Source organism: Camelus dromedarius, chromosome 18, assembly GCF_036321535.1.
Source record: "Camelus dromedarius isolate mCamDro1 chromosome 18, mCamDro1.pat, whole genome shotgun sequence".
NCBI classification, from domain to species: domain Eukaryota; kingdom Metazoa; phylum Chordata; class Mammalia; order Artiodactyla; family Camelidae; genus Camelus; species Camelus dromedarius.
In genome coordinates, this window is record NC_087453.1 from 15,060,269 (window position 1) to 15,081,348 (window position 21,080).

General features: G+C 41.3%; 1 protein-coding gene across 9 annotated transcripts in view; it reads left to right on the plus strand.

Moving 5' to 3' along the window:
* Positions 1-21,080, plus strand: part of ZHX3 (zinc fingers and homeoboxes 3) — a 120,917-nt gene that overhangs the window by 57,584 nt on the left and 42,253 nt on the right. The gene's annotated exons all lie outside the window — the stretch shown is intronic.

The following is a 21,080-nucleotide window of genomic DNA, read 5'->3' on the forward strand; positions in this document are numbered from 1 at the left end:
AGTATTACAGTTTTCTCATTCTTTAACTTTGAGTTGGAATGCCGAGTAGAAACTATTTAGTGGCCTTGCATATCAATCCTCTAAACTAAAAATGGCCTAAGACGAGTTTATTCACAAGGAAACTTGTACACGTGTTTTCTAGCGCTCACCTTCACAGGGACTGCTTCAGTCACACTGGTCTCCTTACTGTCCTTCAGTCACACTGGTCTCCTTAATGTTCTTCAGTCAACCCAGAATCTCCTCTGAGATAGTCACGTGGCTCCTGCCCTCCTCCTTTTTCAGGTTTCTGCTCTGGGGGCACTGTTAATGCAAAGAGTTAAGCAAAACTGGAATCCCTAGGAGTTTTCTGTGATGTCAGTGCTGGTACCTACCCCCTGCCCTGACAACACTGAGCCGTCTTGCCTTGCTCCAGCTTACCTCCCTTCTCCCACTCTGTTGCTCCTACCTATCAAGTGTGTTGCTTGGTTTATTCTATACATCATGCTTTTTCCTTTTAAAATTAATCTTTTCCTTTTAAAGGCACATAGCATTTAACTCAGCAATTCCATTTATAGGAATTCATCTTACATATAGCCTCATACAGCTAGGCAGGTAATCTTGTACCTCCTCAGCCTCTGTTAGATGCTCATGTATGCCTCCGATCTCAAAGACTAATTGTCTCTTGCTGCCACCGTTCCGTTGTTGCCATGGGTCACGTTCCCCTACAATAACTTGGGCAATGTCCTGCGTCTTTGCCTAAACTGCAGTGGACTGGGGGCATTGGCACAGCCACTATGTCCCCTTCTGGGCTTCGTCTTTTGAACTCCTGTTGCCTTGCAACAGTCTTTCTCTTCCCATTTGTGAATATCATGAATGGCTAACTTTTTGCATTGCACTTTGTAGGTATTTAGATAATTAAGTATATAGGAATGGTCTCTCGACTTAGCTGCACATTAGAATCACTTTAGATGCTTTGTAAATCACTAATGTCTGGTCCCACCCCCAAAGATTCTGAGGCAATTTGTCTGGGGTGAGGTGTAAGCATTGGCATTTTAAAAAGCTGCCTGAGTGATTTTCATGTGTGGTCAAATGTGAGGACTAGAAATACTATTGACTTTTCTATATTGGTGATGACTTTTGTTGCTTTAAACTAATCATAACCATTTAAGTGATTCTTTTGGGTATATATATATATAATGGTATGTATGTAGAAAAATTTTGCCTCTGCCTTTTACTATATTTGTATTTCTCATTTGTTTTCATGTAGCTTTGTATTAGAAGCACTTCTGACACTGTGTTAATTAACAGTGATGATAAAATGCTGCTTCATTTTGTGCCTTTTTTCGTTTTTTAATTGAAGTATAGTTGATTTACAATGTTGTGTTAGTTTCTGGTGTACAGCAGAGTGATTCAGTTATACATATATATTCTTTTTTTATTTCTTTTCTGTTATGGTTTATTACAGGATATTGAATATGGTTTTCTATGTTATACAGTAGGGCCTTTTTGTTTATCTGTTTTATGTATAGTAGTTTGTATCTGCTAATCTCAAACTCCTAATATATCCCTCCCCTTCCCCCTTTCCCCTCTGGTAACTATAAGTTTGTTTTCTATGTCTGCAAGTTCTGTTTTGTAAATAAATTCACTTGTATCATATTTTAGATTCCACATATAAGTGATACTGTATGGTATTTGTCTTTGGTTTTCTGACTTCACTTAGTCTGATAATCTGTAAGTCCACCCATGTTACTGCAAATGGCATTATTTTATTCTTTCTTATGACTAAGTATTCCATTGTATATATATACCACATCTTCTTTATCCATTCGTCAGTTGATGGACATTTGGATTGTTCCATGTCTGGGCTATTATACATAGTGCTGCCGTGAACACGGGGGTGCCTGTATGTTTTCAAATTAGGGTCTTCTCTGGATATATGCCCAGGAGTGGGATTGCTGGATCATATGTGTACCTATTTTTATTGACTGCCTGTCTCATTTCTTCCTCAAAGTGTATTGTTGATATTTGGTTTTAAATAGATACTCTAAAAAGGGTAAGAAAGTATATCTTTATTACTAGTTTTAGAATTTTAAAATTAAGAATAGCTGTTGGAGTTTAACAAATGACACTTTGGTATTTGCTGACATGACACAATTTAAAAATTTAACCTATTCCTAGGTTCTATTTACTATTATTTTCTTTTAAATTTTTGAGCCTAAATTTTAAGTAAGCTTCATCTGTAGTTTTTCTCTCTTCATTTTCTTTAGTCAGTTTTAGGATCAGGTTAGTACAGTAAACTAGATAACCTATATCTTGACCTATTTTAGGCATGATTTCTATGAGTTGTTTGTTTCTGGAGAGTTTGAAATGATCAACTAACAAACCATCAGAGCCTAGTTGCTTCTAGGGATGGAGGTATAGTTATTTATTTTTTCAAGGTGTTGGTCTAGTTAAGTATTTCATTTTTGCCAATGTTAGAATTCTGTTTTTAATGGAAAATCCATCTTTTTAGCTTTATCCAAATTTATTAACACATACATAGTATTTCCCTATTTATTGCTTTTTTATGTCCTGTATGTCCAGTTTTTTATGTCCAGTTTCATGCATTTGTTCTTTTTTGTAACTAAATTTAGTACTAATATCACTTTTAGTCTCTTCTCAGAACTTTTAGTTGAAATATAAAACTTTAGAAGCACAGGAGGAGGCAGTGAAACTCAGCGTCCTCCTCCCTCCCAGTCCTCTTTCGTGGGCAGCACCTCCTGCGAGCTTCTTGTGGGTCCTTCCAAAGTACTTTGGTTTTGCTTTCAAAATACCTACTTCTTTTCTTTTTAAGAAAAGTTCTTCCCATTTTGTTTTATTTTTACCTTTTGGTTGTTTGTTTCTCAAGATTATGGGTTGCATTTTTAGTTTTTATTTTTGCTTTTTGACAATACTTAAAGCAATGCCTGTCCTCTATTCTTTTTTTCATAGTCTATAGATTTCTTGTGTAGTGACTTTGTTATATTTTCTAATTTCATCATTGTTATTTCAGAGCTTATCTCTGTAAGCAGAATATTGTTGGATTTTTTCTGTTCAGCCAAGCTTGAAGATTCCATAACTTATGTGTGAACTTAGCTTCTTTAATTTATGGGTGCTATTGCATTTGTTATGTTTTCTACGGATAATTTGTCTCTTAATTTATATATTGATTAGTTGTCTCTTTTCTGTTATACCTCTGTTTTATGAAATGTTCTTTCCTTCTTTTTAACTTTAAAACAAAATTAAAAGTGAATAGTTTTCCTAGTACTAAAAATAACATTTGTTCCTCTATTTACTATCATCAAGGCAAAAGCAGGAACTTTCCTTTCCTTCCTTATTATAAGGAAATACAGTTTCTCCCCATTTTGTCATCCCCTCTTCCTATTCCTTGTCTGAACCCATTATTTTTACCCTTCCTGTTTTATATTTGTTCCATGGGATACATTCATTCTTCTGGACTTCAGCCTGGTACTCAAGTATTTTGCTCTCTTTGATCAAGTTAGTTAACAATCACCGAGACCTTACTGAGCTGGACAGACACTGAGCTAGATGTGGGACATACAGAGGTAAAGGCAGGTCTGTCCTTGCCTTTATGGTCCCCTTCAGGTTGAGGAGGTGGCATGCATGCAGGCCAACAATGGCAAAAGATGTGATGTGTCAGATGTGCTGGAGACGCAGAGAGGGAGGGAATGGTGTTTAGTGCGTCAGTGCAGGTGGCTTGGAAGCTGAGTGTTACTGTGCCAGTACGGCTTTGTGGGGTAGAGAATAAATGAATTGGCAAAAGCCTGAAGGTACCCAAGTTATTGCCCAAGTTCATCAAAATCTGAAAGTACCCAAGTGGCTGGAAATGAGACTGGACAAAGGGATGTGGGGTCCAGATTGTGAAGCACCTGGCATGCTTGGCCAACAAGTTTTAGTTTGTATCCATGGGCTGTACCACAGAGGTTTTAAAGCAGGAGATCACTGTGTTAAAGTTTGTCTTCAGGAAGACAACTCTGGCTATTGTGTGAAGCACGGACTCTGGGTGAAATCAGTTAAGCAGCTGTGGCAGTCATCCAGGTGAAAGATGATGAGAACTTGAACAAGGTGGCAGCAGTGGTGATGGAGAAGATGAGATGTTTAGAGACAGAATCTAAAAATACTAGCGCCTGACTCTGGTGAGATTGGGAATTAGAGGGTGACTTAGAGGGTTTTCTTGTTTGTCTGTTTTAGGAAAGGTAATAATAGGCAGTGGAAATATTGACTACCTTGTGTAGTGGGGTAAAGGTTGTGGATGGGGTTGCAAAGACTACTTTAAAGAGAGACAGAGAATTTTAGGACTTTCTGAATTTAAAAAACCGTCAAAAGGTCTAGGAAAACATAGCTAGGAGCAATGGGAAATGTGGGTCAGAAACTCAGCTGAGATGTAGGGGCCAGAGGTAAAGATTGTGAGATGTACTTGCTCCAAGGAGGAGGTCAAAGCCATAGAATAGATATAGAGTTCACCTCAGTAGAGCATGTAGACAGGAAAAAAGGGCTTATGTTGGCCTCTTAGTAAAGACCAGTCTTTATGTTCAGGAACTCAAAATTGTCCTGAGCAGTGTAATACATGTCCAGCATGGGGAGGTGAGAGCTTTTTCAGATGGCTTTATCTTCTTAATAGCCCTGTGTATGGAAATTATTACTACCCTACTTTGTGGGCCAGGAAACTAAGGCTCCAAGGCATTGTTACTCAGCTAGTAAGTGGGATTGCAAACCAGGCCTGAATGCCAAGCAGATGCTAGAGGAAGAGGTAGGGGAGGAGCAGAGCAGAATGGTGTGAAAGAGATGATGTCCTGCAAGGGGTAGTGGCCAGCTGTGGCCATTCACCCAGAGATCCAGTGGGATAAGGAGAAGCTAAGTCCCTCGTTTTCTCAGTTAGGAAACTGATAGTGATCCCAGCACGCTCGGTCCACAGAGTATGGCAGTCAGCTCACCCTGGAGTCAGAAGGAGCTGAGGAAGTGCAGACAGCGCTGCTGACTATGGCTCTGGGAGAGACTTGTTGGTGTAGGACTGACAAGCGTCTGGTCTGGGGGTGGCATCATTTTGTTTGTTTACAGATGACAACTTGAGGTATTCTGATTCACTCATCTTTTTTACATTGAAGTCTTAGATTGCTTTGTCTCTAGGCTTCTGTTACTTTAAAAAAAAGAAAAAAGTCAGAGTAACTCTGTCAAGGGGGAGGGCATAGCTCAGTGGTAAAGTGTGTGCTTAGCATACACAAGGTCCTGGGTTCAATCCCCAGTACCTCCATTAAAAACCAATCAATCAATCAATAAACCTAATTACCTTCCCCTAAAAAAAGTTTTTTAAAACTTTTAATTAAAAAATAAATAAATAAAATTTAAAACTTACCAAACAAAATGTAACTGCTGGATTCCCTTTCACATAACCTGCTTGTTTACCTTGTTTACTTGGAGTTCTTTTCACCTTGTTGTCATATGTTTCCAGGCTGTTGTCTTAGTGACCCTCTTTGATTGCTAATTATGTGTGGCATCCTGAGAGCCCCTTGTCATTTCTACTCTCAGGTCTTTCCTTTCTGGAAGTGGTTTTCTTGTTATTTTAGTCTTTTTTTCCATTCAGCTTCCTCCAGAACTCAAATCCACAGACTGTGTCTCTCATCCGGATGATAATTTGTTCTTGCATTCTCTAACAACAGGAGAGCTTGAGCACACGTTCCAGAACAAAGCTTGCCTGGGTTCAAATCTTGTAGCTGAGGGACCTTGAGCAAGTTACTTTTTGTAACTTCTTTGTGCCTCTTTGTCCTCATCTGTAAACTGGAGGCAGTAACAATACCTACTAGCAAGGGCTGTGATGAGAGTTAAATGAACTAGTGCCTTCAAGGAACTTGGAGTGAACAGTGTCCAGTGAACGTCATGTATTCCACCACTGTTAGCTCTTCTTGTTGTTGTCATTGTTCTCGGGGAACGTAGCAATAAACCAGAAATAGGCAAATCCTGGGAACCATGTAGCATTCCTTCAAGTTGTTAAGGAGTTTGGCGGTGAACACTTTTAACCTTGGTCCAGATTTGGCATCTGGAGTTTCAGATGTCCACTGTGTGACCTCACCTTCCCCGTGGCAGTGTTCAGTTAATTTCCATTAAATGCAGGCCATAAAATTACTTCTAGCTTACTGTATAGTTCTTCCAAAAAGAATCTTACTTAATTTTGCCCATCCCATCAGTAAATAACAGATGCTGGCCGAACTATCTATAGTGCTGTCTTAGCTTAGGCTGCTGTAACAAAATACCATAGACTAGGTGGCTTATAAACAACAGATATTTATTTCTCACTGTTCTAGAGGCTGGACGCTGAGATCAGGGTACCAGCGTGGTCAGGTTCTGGTAAGGGCCCTATCCTAGGCTGCAGATGGCATTTTTCCTGTTGTATCCTCATTTGGTGGAGAGGGGTGAGAGAGCTCTCTAGGGTTCTTTTTATAAGGGCACTGATCCCATTCATGAGATGAGAGTTCCACTGTGAGGACCTCATTGTCTCCCAAAGACCCAATGTCCTAATACTATCACACAGGGGGTTAGAAATTCAGTGAGTTTCAGGGTGGAGTGGCCACAAACATTCAGCCCATAACAAGTACCAAACTCTGATGGTGTGGTTATGAACACTCCATATTTTTTTTTTGACAATGAAGATGTGCTATTTTTATAAGTAGAAGAAAAATAAACTTCATTGAACAATCAAAAATCAAAAAAGTAACAACAAAGTGCTTGTGTGACAGAAACATATCAACTGACCTCTTGGAGTTTTTAAGGAAAACAAGCAGGCTTATAAATGAGGGAGCCAGTAATCCCTTAAGAAATGTTCGTCAGAATTTGCATAGTCTCAAATAAACTTCTTCGACATACTTATTAACTATAAAGGAAAGAAAAGTTACTGTCTTTTCTTTCCTTTATAGTTAGACAGTGGAGAAACCACCTTAGCCAAGTGGTCAGTCATGGTCAGCATCACTAGTGGTAAGAGGCAGCAACATCATGAACCCCATGACATAATACCCCGAGAAGAACACAACATCATTTCTGTGGTTAAAATGTACAACCTCAGTGTAATCATGAGAAAACATCAGGCAAACCCAAATCAAGGGGCATTCAGCAAAGTAATGGATTAATATTTTTGAAAAGTGTGAAGGGCATGAATAACAAGGAAAAGACTGAGGAACTGTTGGGGGACTAGGACATAGTGACTACACACAATGGGGATCCTGGGTAGGATCCTAGGACAGAAAAAGGACATTAGTAGGAAAAAAAAAAACTGGTGTAATTTGAATAAGATCTTTGATTTAGTAATAGTATTGTGCCAGTGTTAATGTCCTGTTCTGTTCGGTTACTATGGTTATTTAAGTTTAGGGGAAGCTGGGTCAAGGATATAGGGAAACTCTCTGTACTATTTTTGCAACTTTTCTAAAATTAGCACAAAATTTAAAATGTCAAAGTTGTCTGTTTTCCCTCTATCTCATTTTTCTTTTAAGTAAAAAGCCATCATGGAGTGGAGACACTATTTGGTCCTGGGTAGAAACTGGCTTAAGAAGAAGAAAGCAAGCTTAGAGTTAAGTTCCCTTCTCTGAGTGGGTAAATGTTAATGATGGCCTTCCACAGTGTTGCCTCTAGGTTCATCCCAGATACGTCGAATTTCCTAGACCTTTCTAAAGTGTACATTAGTAAAAAACTATGCTGATGGGAGATTTTTCTGAAAATTTTATGAGGCCAAGTGGATAGAAAATTAGAGAATGCAAGACATTGCATTTAAGGGGAAAAAAAAATCCAAACCAATCTTAAACAGAGTCATGGGTCGTATTACTTAGCCCCTGGGGGTCTCTGAAGATACTGTGCAGTGTTTGTTGCTGAGGCCAAAATGACTTGAAAATTGGTGCACATCCATTCAGAGCTGCCCAGACCCAACTGATTCTCTGGAGGTATATGTAGATGAAAGACCCTCTTTGGTCATTAGGGAGAAGCCAAATTAAAGCCCTATAAACAAAAAAAATCTTAAAAGCTGGGGTTTATGACGTGTTCAAATGAAGAATGTCTCAAAGGGACATGGAGTCTGGGAAGGATTTGGAGGGTTGGACTCTGTCAGAGTACATTTCACTCTGTCCACAGGAGGTGAGATGCCACAGTGGCCTGGGGCTGACAGTCTGGTTGCTGCAGAGCTGGGCTTGCTTCATGTGTGGGTCAAAAACATTCTTAGAAGCTCTAAATTTGTTCCTCAGGCAGCGACCAGATTCGGGATTCTGTTTCCCAGATGCCCTGATGTTAGGAAAGGACAGTTCTGGGTAAATTTCAGGAACACTGGGGCTCCTGAAGAAGTATAGCCCCTCCAAAATGTGGGCTGTGGTGTTGGGACCTAGTGTGTCTCCACTGAGTTTGGTTGGTATTAAACCAATTTAAGAATTATCCAATTAAGAATTATAGTAATCTCGGTGAACCAAAAATACATCATATTTCTGAACTTATAAAGCTGGGGACTAGATCAAATACTTATTCAATCAACAAATATTTTGTGAGCACCGATTACAGGCCAGGCACTGACTTAGGCCCCAAGAGCACAGCAGTGAGTAAGACAGTCATGTTCCTTGCCCTCATGGAGCCCGCAGAGCCGGGGGCAGTTCCGCTGGGCCTGAACCAGCCAGCCCACCAACTCACTCAAAGATGCCTCCACTAAAAGGGCTTGGTTTACACCAAGATAAACGTTTGCCTGTATTTAATCCTAGAATTTTTAAAACCTCATTATGTGTATTTTATGTTCTTTTAATTTCTTTCCAATAGTGCTGAAAAGAAAAGGTGTTTTTATGTGCCCTTCATATATTTAATTTACATAATTTGGAAGCAGCATTTGGTGCCTTTAATCCTTAAACCTTCCCCCTCTCCTGGCTGCTTCCTCAGGCTCTGATGTTGAAGACTCTCTGTCAGGCATAGTGGGTTTGCTCAGTGCCCATGGCCATCAGAAATGTGTTTACCAAGGCGGAGCGAGCTCTGGGAGGCGCAGCGTGGCCAGCTGGCAGCGTCCAGAGGGAACCGGCCCTTCTCTGCTGCTGCATGGACTTTTCTCCCTTCCTGAATTTAATCTCTTGGGTCAGGTTCCAAATTGAACCTCAAAGCAATGAACCAACTAGAATGGTGCTAACTAACTCGATTCCACAATACTGTTTGTTAGTAAGCTCTTCCCTGGCACTTCCTCCAGAGGCTCTGGGCCTTCCTATTGAGTAGAGATGCCTTGAATTGGTAAAATAGTTATTGTAACAAATTTTGAGTTATTCTATATAAAGAGTGCAGTGGATAAATGATGAGCAGTATTTATCAGGTAGAAAAATAAAGATTTTTTTTTGTGGTCAACAATTATTTTTGAAAACTCACCCCTCCTAACCCATGGAGTATGTAAATGGATCATCACTTTTTCAAAGTACTTTTGCAGAACAAAGTCTACATTCATCAGTAGAGCTTTCTGCCATCTGATCCCAATCTCTTTCCAGCCTCAACTCTTTTAACCCATCCCTACCTACCTTTTATTAAGCACTAGTAGGCTCTCTGTACGCGTACTTTCATATTACCAACCTTTTCTTCCCCTTCTCTGCCTTTGAGTCCCAGATCATCAAATGTCACCCCCTTGAGGCCTTCTTTGGTTTTCCTCAGTCATTATTATCAGTCTGTTTTTCTGTTGGCCCAAGCCCATGGTATCACTTCTCCTCTGGCACACATCACCCACCACTTTGTGATACTTCTATTGACATGGCTTTCTCCTCTCCTGGATTATCAGCTCCTTGAGGTGTCAGGGACTCACACATTCATCTTCATATTCTCTAAATATCCAGCATAGTGAGTGTGCTAACACTGATTGTGCTTGCACTGTTCCAGCCACTGTCTAAGCACTTTATGTATACTATCATGTTGAATTGTCATAATAACCCTAAGAAAGAGAAACGCTTATCTCTTTTTCACAGATGAGGAAACTGAGGCATAGAAAGGTTAAGAATTTTGCCCAAAGCGACAATGTGAAGAGTTAGGATTTGAACCCAGGCAATCAGTTGGGAATCAGGGCTTCCAGCCACTACCTGATACTGGAATAAAACATGAAAATGTCCATGCCCTGTACTGCCCATTTTACTGGCATAATGATAGCCAGCTTTTATTAAGCACCAGCTACCTGGCAGGAACTGAGCTAAGAGTTATGTGTTTATCGTCCTGACCCTGATGAAATCCCCATGAGGCACATGCCATTATTATTCCATAGGTGAGGAAACAGATTCCGAGAGCCTAGGGTTAGGCAGCTGTGCTAGGCAATTCTACAGGGTGTGTCTTGGAAGTGTTTCCAGGTAAATGAACAAATGGGTGAATAAAGACTGGAAGAGGGTTTGGGAAGAGAACTAATGTGTATTGAGTGCCTTCCAATCTTTTCCATAGGATATGCCTTTCCCAAACATACTGCAAAGTTGAAAGAATTTTACAGTGAGCAGCTGTACACCCACCACCAGGTTTGACCGTTAACATTTCACTCTGTGCTTCCTACCCTTCTCTCCAGCTGTCTGCCCGTTGTATTTTTTATGCGTCCCCCTCAGTGCTCAGCACACATGTCACTAAGTACAGGTCATTATTTGTTTGTAGTTTTTTTCTTTTGAGGTAAGATTTGTGCATTTCATTATAGTTAAATTTTAACTGTACATTTGTTGAATTTTGATAAGTGCACACACCTGTGTAACCCAAACTCCTACCAAGATAGCATTACTCAGAAAGTTACCTCATGTCCCTTCCCAGTCAATGCCCACCCCTACCTCCCAGAGGAGTGTCTACTATTTTTGTGTTGTATTTTTATGTTTTCTTGTTTCAAAAGAATTTAAGGTGACTCATTTAGGTCCACAGAGATATGAAACATAAATTACAAATGAGAAGTAGTTGAAAAAAAGAAACTAAGGTAGGAATGTTAAATGGCTCCAGGAGAGCACCTATGACATGCCAGGCACTTTTATAAGTAATATATTACTTAATCCTCACAAGAGGTATGCATACTTATTTCCATTTTGTAGATGAAGAGGCTGCAAAGTTATGTGGCTAATAAGTAATAGGGACACCCTTTGACTCCAGAGTCCATGCTTTTTCCAGTCTAGCCCAAAAAAGCAAGACAAAAAGAAAGCTTATTTTAAAAGTTAGCATGGTCTCCAATAATATGTGCTCAGGTATTTGTAAAATACCTCATCATGTTTGTAGTTTACATCATGGGAGATAGTAAGGGTGGAGGCACTGAAATAGTCCTACAGTGTTTGCAAAGTGCTGTAAAGTCAAGGTTGGCTTTGAGTTATCCTTTATGGCCCTGGAGATGAAATTCCATGTCCTCAGTAAGATAAAAAGGCAGTGTTTCCAGAATTGGTGATAACCTTGGGAAGTCTAGAAATGAGCCAGCTGACGGTGAAATCAGGCCGCAGCAACAACAAGGAGGCATCTTCTACATGAAAGAGTCTTGGCCAGAGCTCTCAACTTTGACTCTAAGAGGGTTCATTTGTTAGTTGCATTAAGAAGGAGTAGAAGTAATCCTTGGTAAAAGAATTATAAATCTCTAATACAGAATCTTAGAAATTGTTTTATCTGCTATCTTCTGTATTCTATTTTGAATCTCCTTTATAATAATAGCTTGGATATACAAATAAAGAGTAAGGAAGAATTGAAGATTGCTTTGAGTTTTTTTGAAATGCCAGAAGAAGGATTGGGTCTGCTGTAGTAGGAAGCTTATCACACGGCTCCTGGATAAAGTTAGGGAGAGACTTTGGAAAAGAAAGGAAGATATGGGTGTGAAATTGATACCGACTTGGCAATATCAAATAGAAGAATTAAGTCTTCTGTACTGTGGCTCCCTGCATGGTGGGATGATCCTCTTGTGGCCTTGGGTGATGCAGTGAGGAAACACGGGAACCAGCTCAGTGGTCAGGCCTGTGGAGACCTTGGGCAGTGACTCTGGAGACCACTGAAAGTGAGGCAAGTTTCCAGCAGTTCTGCTCTGCTATCCACGCTGGCCCCTCCCCCATCTGTCATCTCCTTTCCCACTCCCTACTCCCATTCCCTGGATCTTATGCCCAAAACTCACAGAGAGAACCCTTTCTGAGTCTTCTAGGACTCCTGCCTTGTACCCCTGGTCCTCTGGAGAGCAGGAAAGGGAGGGACAACCAACTTGCCAGTAAGAAGATTCACGTTAATGGTGGCTACTGATGGTAAATATTACTTCCTCCTCCCCAGGCAATAGCAGTTATCTTTAATAGACTGATTTAATTGAAGAGAATTTTTAAAAAATAATTTTTGTTTTCTGATTATAAAAGCAAAAGCATTCTTATGGTAGAAATCTGAAAAATATAAGAAAGCATAATGAAGAGAATTGAGATTCCTGTTAGTGATACCCTGAAAGGCATTCTTTTTAGGCATTTATTTATAAGTTGTTCACATACAGTGTGAAGTCATGCTATATATACATTTTATCTCTTGCTTTGAAAATATTTGTGTATTTACTTATTTAATTATCATGTCTTATAAAATGTGCTATTCTAAGCATTTTCCTGTGTCATTGAAATTATTCACAGGCATAATTTAAAATAGCTATTGATATTCCATCTGTTGTATGGACAGCACTTTTATTTCATTGAATTTGAAGTGAGTTTTGTGTGAACAGCATATAGTTAGGTTGTGGTTTTATCCATTCTGCCAATGTCTACTTTTTAATTGGTATATTTAGACTATTTTCACTTAAGGTAATTATTGACGTATTAAGGGTTTTAATTTGCCATTTTATTATGTTTTGCTTCCTGTTTCTCTTTTCTTGCCTTTCTCTGAGTTACTTAAACATTTTTTAGGGTTTTGTCTTATATGTAGTGTTTTTGAGTGTATCTCTTTGTATCATTTTCTTAGTAGTTGCCCTGAGTATTACAATATACATATTTGACGTATAATAGTCTACTGGTATCAACATTTCACCACTTTGAGTGAAACAAGGAAACCTTAACTTCCATCTAGGTCCCTTTAACCACCCCCCCTTTTAAATATAATTATCTTGAGCATCAGATGGTATTATGATTTTTGTTTCAGTTAAATATGATATAAAACTCATGAGGAGGATAGTCTACTGTGTGTACACATATTCTTTTTCTGTTCTTTATTACTGATGCTTCAAGATTTCTTCTTTCATCATTTCCTTTCTTTTTGAATAACTTCTTTTAGCCATTCTTTAAGGGTAGGTCTTCTAGTGACACCTTCTTTCAGTTTTTCTTAGTCTGAGAATGTCTCTTTTCCCCTCCAATCTTGAGGTATAGTTTCCCCACATACAGAGTTCACGGTTGACAGTTCTTTTCTTTTAGCATTGAGAATGTTGTGCTACTTCCTTCTGGCCTCTATCGTTTCAAATGAGAAATCTTTCATCATTTGAATTGGTATTCCCTTATAGACAATGTGTTGTTTTTCTCTGCTTTCAAAGGTTTTTCTTCTTTTATGAGAAGTTTAATCATCATGTATCTTGTCATGGATTTCTTTGGGTTTATCTATTTGAGATTTGCTCAGCTTCTTGAATCTTTAGGTTTATGCCTTTCACCAGGTTTGGGAAATTCTCAGCTATTATCTTTTTGAATACTCTTTCAGCCCCTCTCTTTTTATTCTCCTTTTGGGACTCTGATGATATGAACATTGGATATTCTGTTATTGTCTCACAAGTTTCTGAAGCTCTGTTCTTTTGCTTTCAATCTGTCTTCTTTCTTTTGTTCATATTGGATAAGTTCTTTTGACCTACTTCAAGCTCATTGATTCTATCCTCTGTCATCTCTACTCTTATTAAGCCCATCTAGCATGTTTTTATTTCTGTTTTTGTGTCTTTCAGTTCTGTAATTTTTATTTGGTTCTTTTTTATAACTTCTTTTTCTTTGATAAGATTTTCTATTCTTTTCATTTGTTTCAAGAGAATTTGTAATTGCTTGTTGTAGCATTTTTGTGATGGCTGCTTTAAAATCCTTTGTAAGCTTATTCCGACATCAGATTGATCTTGGTGTTGTTATCAGTTGATCGTCTTTTCTCATTCAAGTTGTGATTTTCCTGGTTCTTGGTATGAAGGGGATTTTCCACTCTATTCTGGACATTTTATCTATTATGTTAGGAGACTCCAGGTCCTATTTAAATCTTTTATTTTATCAGAAAGTCACTCTCTGTAGGTTTAGCACACTGGTTGGGATCTACTGTTGTGGGCTATGGTTCCAATGACTATTTTTCAGAGCCTTTGATATGACTGTTTTGGTCTGCTTGGTTTATCTGGTGCAGCTGGGGCCCCCACTGGACCCTGCAGGTGCTATCTGATGGAGGGAAGAAATTTTCTCAGGCCATGCTCTCTAGTGCCTCCAGCATAGAGAAAGGAGTCTCCATGCTGCTGGGATAAAGAGTACTTCCTGGGGGCCCTGCAGGGAGGGAGAGTTTTCCCAGATTGCTTTATTATCAGTGGGTTCCTGATCTGGCCTCCTTGTTAGTACTGTCAGCTGGCCTGGTGGTGTCAGCAGAACTCCTGTTCTATCATAGGGAAGGATGAGCCTACCCAGGTTGCCTTCTGTTGCTAGGCTGGGGCTTGGGAAACATTGGGCCTGGGCCACTTTCTTCAGTTGGATGGGGGAGGCATAAGATGCTCTGCTGCTGTGTTCTTCCAGCCCAGGGGTCCCTAACATGTTCACCTTCCTTTTTCTACCTTTCAGACTTCTCTTTTGGTTGCCTCTTGTGTTATTTCCAGGGTTTATAGTTGTACTTAGCAAGGAGGCTGGGAAGAAATGGTTTATGTCATCCTGTCCAGGACCATGACAGGGTTCTATTTAGCCATTTGTCTTTTGGCTGATTAGGTTGTTTTAAATGGTGAGTATACTAGAGACATCATGATGCTAAGTGGGGGTGCGGGGGCTTCCGACAGCCCTGAAATCTGAAAGGCTTCCTTACTGCACAGACCCATGGGCCTGGACCCGGGCCTGGTTGGCCGCCCGGTACAGGCTGTTACTCATCTGTCTTCCACTTGCTTGGCTGTAATGTCAGTTCTTCGTGTCTGCTTTAAAGGCAGGCATTTCTTGTTCTTATGCTCATTGAATAATGGAGTACTTTGTCACACTTCTCCATGATTAAAACAGATAAACTGTGGTGTTTGTAGAGCCTTTTTCTCAGCCTTTTCTTTTGGTTAATTGTGTTTCTCTTTTGGCAAAGGTTTAGTATTAAATTCAGTCATGCAAATTGTGTTTAATTGTGATTTAACTAAGAGATATTTATTTTTGTGTGTGAATATTTCTATTTCAGGGCTGCAAAACAATGACCAGGTTTTATCATAAATTAGTGTAAAAAGTTTTTGACATTTTTCCACTTGCATATGAGGAATTTGAGGTCATCTCAGTTCATCCACAGTAAATGTGTCTTAAAAAAAAAAACAGAGAGGGAAATCCTTTGTATTGGAAGCCATGGGTCCCTTTGTATAGTTTACAATAATAGTTTTGCACAAATAATTTCAGGTTAAAATTGCATACTATTTATTCCCACCCATTTCCTTTATTGGCTGTGACACACAGGAATTACGCCCATTGCTTGACTAACCTTTCTGACCTTTTGTTACTTGGCTATAAATTGACTTGGGTCTTTTGCAAAAACACTGTCAGGGGGGAAAAATCTTTTTGTTAGAACCCAGCCAATTCCTGCTTCAGTGCAGAACAGTTTGTTCTCCTGAAGAAATGAGCCAGTTCAGTGAACAGAAAAACATAGCCGTGAACTGGCATCGCCAAAAACTGCAAAGGCGATTGCCTGCGATCACTGCGCGGAGCAGGGAACTTTATAAAAGATGGGGCTGTGGGGAGAAAAATACAGTTTGGTGTTCCGCGGGCTTTAGGTAATGTAATTGACTTGTTAGAGTTGTAACCACATAAAAAAGGTTTCTTTTTCTGAGCCCTGGCCATCACCGCCATTTTACCATTTTAGAGGAGAGTTTTGTCCAGCTCGCCCTCTGCCTGCTCCCCCAGGGACAGGCTGCTCTTGTAGCTCACAGCCCCTGCATTTCTGTGGTCTTCCCACCAGGTTGGAAGCTTCTCTTAACACTGTAAACATTTCCCGAGTGACTGCTCTGTGCAAGACCGAGTCCTGGGTTCACCTCCAAAGAAGATATTTGTAGTGGTTGAGTGAATTACGAAAAAAATGGACAATAACTACATTCAGCATGGCAGGTGCAGGAACAGACAAAGGTACAAGACACAGTCAGTACTTGCCAGATTGTCACAGAAGTCGGGGCATTGGAATGAAATCTGAAGACAGTTTAGGAGTTTGCCAAATAGATGAAGGGAGGAGGGTGTTCTGGGCAAAGAGAGGGGTGTGTGTAAAGTTGAAGGATGAGACAGCATGGGGGTTCGGGGTACTCTAGAATTGCTTGGGTATGTAGTACTCTAGAATTGCTTGGGTATATAGTATGAGGAGGGAAGGGAGTGGTGGCCAGTGAAACTGGAGACTGACAGGGACCAGATAACATGTCTCAGTTGCCATGTGAGGCAGTTTGACATTTATGCTGTGGGGGCTGTGTAAGGGCTTTGAAACATGGGAATGGCCTGGGCAGAGTTGGAGTGGGAAGACTTGGATTTGCAAGGAACCATGAGCCCAAAAAGGGTGGGTTGACCAAACTGGGAAAGGACCATGACACCAGGCTCCAGTGGGCAGACTTGATCCTGCAAGGAATCACTAAAGGCTCACAGGGGAAGGGGTATGTGTGCGTGCTGGCAGTGCGGGTCACTGAAGTCACTGCAGCAGTCTGCATGCGAGAGGAGAAGGTCAGTGTTCAGAAAGCGTGCAGAGGGGCCACCTTGGTGATGGGAGCGTGCGGGGAGTGAGGAAGGAAGCAGGAAGCCTGAGACTTCTGCTCAGCTGTCAGCATGTCTGGCAAGGATGCTTTCTCATGGACTCTCTCATTTAATTTTCATAGTGAAGCTTACCCTGTATGCACCTATTCCATTCCCATTTTATAAAAGAAAACAGAGATTTGGAAGGTTAAATATGGCACCCAAGACCCAAGTGACCTGCACTAGGAAGTTGCTAGGGAAGGGTTGGGACAAAGGTTTATCTGATTCCAACCACAGTATCAGGCCCCTTTTGAATAGTACTTGCTATAACTGAGCCACCCGGTGTTAGCAAGTCTCAAAATGTCTACATAGTCTCTATAAGAGCCATGCCTAGAAATAATAGCTCGGATAGTACTTAGATTTTAGTGTGAATGTTAATACAATTAATATTTTGAAAGCCTATTTTTCCTTTTCTTCTTAACCTGTGATCTCATGAAAACATCAGATACAATTTTTTTTTTCTTAAAATCTCGTCATTCTGGAAGAATTGGTATGGAGGAAGGCCCAACCAAATTGGCAAAAAGTATAAAGGATTGAATATACTTAAAGAAATATCATTTAAAAATATATTTGTTCTTTTTTTTTTTTTTTAAGGGAGGTACTAGGGATTGAACCCAGGACTTCGTGCATGCTAAGCATGCGCTCTACCACTGAGCTATATCCCTCTCCCTGAAATGTCATTTTTTAATGTTTAAGTGAGTCTATGTTGTAACAATTCATATCTGAATAACAAACTATGGCTTTCAATAATTAGAGAACTGTTTAGGGCTAACATAAAGCTAATACGATGATTTTTAGTAAATAAATGTTTTGAATTAAGTCTCAGAAAATATTTTTCAAATAATTGTACTGTAATTGAAGAAGGGGTTTACTAAACAAAGCCCGTTTTCAGTCAAGTCCCAGGATAAATGAATGATTCTATGAAATATTCATTCTATAATCATGAGGTCGTGGATTCCCAGGTTAGGGCTTAGGAGGCAGATGAGAAAGAATCAAAAACAAACCTGGCCTACTCTGTATCAAAAACATATTCTTGGTTACTAGATCAGCCTCTGTTTAGTTACCAAAGGATAACACTGTCCCATTTGGGGTTGGAGCCTGGAAAAAGGAAATACTGTCCCATCTGGGATCAGAACCTTGAGGTCCCAGCATCAAAGTCTGTAATTATGGGGTGTTGCAAGCTTTCTGTTCACCATCTCATTCTCACCCCTCCTTTGCTTCTCAAAGCGGAATCAGAAATAAAGACTGTTTTTGAGAGAGAAAAAAGCTGGAAATGTGGAAAGTATCTAAATCTTAAGCTGAGTCTGTATTATTAATTTTGTGGCATCACTAGTAAAAGAAAATTTGCTGGATTTTTAAGAAAAAAATGAGTATCTGATGTCACTGGGCAGTGGAGCTGTAGCATGCTCCTCTGCCAAACCAGAGATTATATATAGCACAGAGCACAGGGAAAGCAGGAGCCCTGCTTTTCTGCCGTGGCCGCGAGCAGAGCAGGAGAAGCACTTATGTAACCGGCGGCGTGCTCTGTGCTCGGGCAGCCCGTCAGCTCACGCAGCTGGGCCTCGGCGGGCTCTTTGTTTGCCTCCGCATTAACTCTTGCTTGCTTCCTGCGCCACATAGGGGCCTGTGCCTGGCACCTGCGGAAGTGGAGGTGCCGGAGACACGGAAGCCAAAACACAGCCCCTGACAGTCTTAGTCTAGCGGAGCTGGCAGGCAAGCAGGTGGAGCCTGCGGCTGTGGGCCCTGGAGCCGAGGGGAGGCACGGCCTGGGAGAGCCAGCCAACCATGCCTGGAGCCTCGGGTCACCCTGGGAGGCTCCTTTGCTGGGAACAAAGAGAAATTCCTCGCCTCCCTGCACCTTACTTTCCTCTGCTGTAAAAAGTTGTAGTGCCCACACTGTTGTTCATAGGTATTCTGTGATGCCGTGAGCGCCGAACATGGGGACTAGTGCCATGTGCCTCACCCCGAATTAGCATTTGGTGGGTGTTCTGTAAATATTCATTTCTCTGCCTCCTCTTTTCTCTCCTCCAAGCCCCAGACCCAGTTCTGCTTTTTCACTTTGCTGAGAAACATGGTCCCCTTTGTGACCTCTGTTGGTTTATCTCTCCTGAACCTCACAATTCTCTCATCTTCACCCCTGGCCTCAGTCCTTTTTCCTTCCTGTCTCCCAGGGTAAGTATCACAATTACTTTCCACTTTTCTAGGCAACTGAGGTCCAAGGGTGAGTGGTGCAGGAGTGGGAGACGGCCTGAGATGGGAAGGGTGACATCGCAGTCACGGACACATCACAGCTCACTCTTCCTCCTAATCCAGGTCCCTTCAAAGCCTCCCAAATAGGCTTAGGAATACCAGGCTCCGGTAGCCTCCCCTGTGTCTTCCTCTCTCACTTCAGTTTACTGAAAGGAGAAAAGGGAGGAAGGGAGTCAGGGTGCCCTTTGCAAGTTGCCTGGGTCTAGAATCCTTCCTCCTCCTGCAGACGTTATCCTCCCAGCTGTGCTCCTGCTGGGCATCATCTGGGGATCATGTTTGGCTCCATTTGTCCCAGTGTTGTGAAGAGTCTGTACCTGAAAGGGTTGGTGAGAAGTCACAGGGCACATATCTGTTCCCTTTCCTGTCTGGTTCATGGCCTCCCTTTCTTATTCTGCTCTTCCCCAGACCCCACATCTAGTCAGGCCTCTCCAGTTGCTGGCACATCACCATCTAAGGCAGTGGTTCTCACCAGGGGACTTTTGAAAATGTCTGCAGACTTTTTTGATTGTCACAACAAGGGGGCATGGTGAGAGGTGCTACTGGCACCTAGTGGGTGAAGGTCAGGGATGTGGCTAAATATCTGCAGCCCCCAGAACAAAGAATTATCTGGTCTGAAATGTTAATACCACAGTTAAGAAGCCCTGATCTAAGTGGTTTCCCACAGGAGTCCCTTTCTTGGTGCTTGCCTGCCTCCATGTCTGTACTTTTAGGGGCTTTTGTTAACCCCCAAAGCTCCTCCTCCCCAGCAGGTGGCCTTACCTCACTGAAGTCTCCCCTCACCCTTATTTCAGTCAGAGCCGATCCTCACTCCAGGGTTTCCAAACTACTGTGTCCATTCACTGCAACACTTATTGCCCTTGGCCTTCTGGTAGCCACCTTCAACATGGTTTGTTCTTTCTCTTTTGAAAGCAAAGTAGAAGCTTGGCTATAATGAAGATAACCATCCAGACCCCAGTTTAGATAATAATATTCCAAGGCCCCAACCCTTGCACTCAGAGAGTCAGCGGCACAACATGGAATGAACACTGGACTCAGCATTAGGAGATTTGGTCTGGTACCCAACTGGAACATTCCAGCTCTGTGACAGGAGGCATAACTTCCCAGAGCTTTGGCTCCCACATGGTAAGGTAGAGATAATGTTCATTTCCTAGGGTTGTTTGAGGCTGTGAGGAGATGTTAGCTCAGAAGCTGGTACACATTGATCAGTCAAATGTAGGTTGAAACTGAAACCAATTCCAGGGTCACAGATGTGACCCTGAAAACAGAATTGTTTCCCATTGCCTTGATAGCAGCAATCTTAATTCCAGATTGCACCTCATCATTACACATTACACGAGAGTGGGTAGGAACCCTACTAGCACGCCCTGTTCCCTGCAGAAGTACTGGAGTGTTGCTACTTGCCCCTGATCCCACGGAAGCAGACGGAGTGCCGTATACTTCTGACTCCCTGCTGTTTTAGAAGGAGATATTTCTCCCTCTCTAGGAACACTGGGGCCCTAGAACCATACCCTGCAGGGAGAAGTCGGCTGCCTGGTAGAGGGGCTGCTGAGGCATGAGAGGGACACCGCATACACTCACTCCCACGGTTTCCAGTGCATGGAGACCAGCACAGAGGAAGTCGTATTACATTTTGTTCAGACATTATGTTACATTTACTTTTTGCCACAGTGCTGCGAGATTAGTGACAATTGATCCCATGGGTTTTAAAGGCAGTTTTCATATACTCCTTAGGGCTAGGGTTATAAAAATCATGTAAATATTCAACAGTGGGAATAACATCTGGTATTTACCCAAAGAGTTTCAAACTTAATTCTTCAATATGTGGTCTTATCTCTAGAACAGAAAGGGAATCTTTGCACATCAAGGAAAGAACTGACTCCATCCGTGGAGAGAGCTATGAAACGTCTTAGGGCCTGCGCAAATGTCATTGGCCTTCTACTTAAATCAGTG